This window comes from Seriola aureovittata, chromosome 15, assembly GCF_021018895.1.
Source record: "Seriola aureovittata isolate HTS-2021-v1 ecotype China chromosome 15, ASM2101889v1, whole genome shotgun sequence".
Lineage (NCBI taxonomy): Eukaryota > Metazoa > Chordata > Actinopteri > Carangiformes > Carangidae > Seriola > Seriola aureovittata.
In genome coordinates, this window is record NC_079378.1 from 24092675 (window position 1) to 24094147 (window position 1473).

At 43.3% G+C, this 1473-nt stretch overlaps 1 long non-coding RNA gene across 1 annotated transcript; it reads left to right on the top strand.

The window, feature by feature from the left end:
- Positions 1-723: 723 nt before the first annotated feature.
- Positions 724-1247, top strand: LOC130183080 (uncharacterized). Its single transcript, XR_008829776.1, has 3 exons — positions 724-802; positions 975-1041; positions 1161-1247. It is a non-coding gene; the product is annotated as an uncharacterized LOC130183080 (long non-coding RNA).
- Positions 1248-1473: the final 226 nt, after the last annotated feature.

The following is a 1473-nucleotide window of genomic DNA, read 5'->3' on the forward strand; positions in this document are numbered from 1 at the left end:
GCAGCTTGTTTGTGAGTTTGCTCTTTGGTTAGCTCTCGTTTCCCTGTGGCGACAGAACCTCAGCTCCACCCTGTGCCACATCAGCTCTTCATTAGCCGTTGATCATTGGTGGAGTCAGCTTCATGCTCCTCAATCAGTGTCTCTGCTTTCACCTAAAATCTAATATCTGCATGTCCTCTCCTCCACCACAGTCCTCTCTCCCCTGAAGCACCCCCCCATCCTCCTCCTCTGCTGTACATAATAAATCCTCTTTCTCCCTCTCGCACTCAAAATTCCTTGTTTCTTTAATTAGTGTTTCTCTATTATAAATGATGATTCTAGCTACACTGGAAGATTTGTTACATTCATTGTCAGGGCCCTGTGGCTTTGACTCTTGCACTCCTACTAATGGTCTTATTTTTTCTTGGCTGTAATGTTGGCTGTCCAGGACTTTAAGCTATTTCTAGCTTTACCCTCAATGCAATCTGCCTCTTGTACGAGAACTTAAGCTCAATGAGTAAATGTAAATCACGACTGTCCAATTTGGAGTGGCGTTTAGATTCATCAGTATTTGCTTCCTGTGTGATGATGATGATGATGATGGTGAATAGGAGCACGCAGGAGAGGATGCAGAGCAGGAAGATGACACTGCATTTAGTGTTTATTCTTTAAGCAGACTCAATCTGATTTTCTGTAATGTTTCTGTCTTTAACATTTCTCCACGCTTTCTTTTCCCATTCTGATCAGTTCCTGCTTCAAATTACTGTCAACAGCTGCATCAATACTGGGGATGGAGAGGCGGGTTTCCGCGCCAGCTGCTACAGTTGAGTATGCTGTTTTTCATTGGGTATCTTGACATTAGTCTGTTGGTGCAGTCATTAAGATTTTGTACCTTACCTCGCATGGTTTGCAAAAAGTCAATAGGAAGCACTGTAGCTGTTGTGAGGCAGCAGTATGAATGTAATCAATGCCATTTTTCTCAGCGGTGTCCGCAGCTTTAGATGCTTAGAAGTTAAGAAAACACAGGAGTAAATGCACTTTTGGAAAGACTCCCTGTTTGTGGTAAATTACACCCAACACATCACACAGCCAGTGAGAAGTGAAACACAGTGGTCGGGGTGAATTATTGCTCATGACAGTGTTGATTAAATGAAAACTCCTTTGCTTTACGTGGTTTACAGCCCGACGTCACATGAGTATCGGTGCTGGCCGTCTGCTGAAGAACAGGATGATAATGATCACTGACAGCGAGGCTGCAAATGATACAGCCATGAACATCTTCTGTTTCTAGTCCTTCCATCACTGAGCTGAGAGCTGAAACACAACGCTGATTGGAAAAAAACAACTTTAATGTGCAGTAAAACCAGTGGTGATGGATTTTACATGTGTGAACGCCATGTAGAAGTTGTACTTGACTGTATTCTGTAATATAAAGTCCATATGCTCCTGCTCTCTCCCCCCTCGTTCTCACTATCTGCTTCTCTCGTTTTCCCA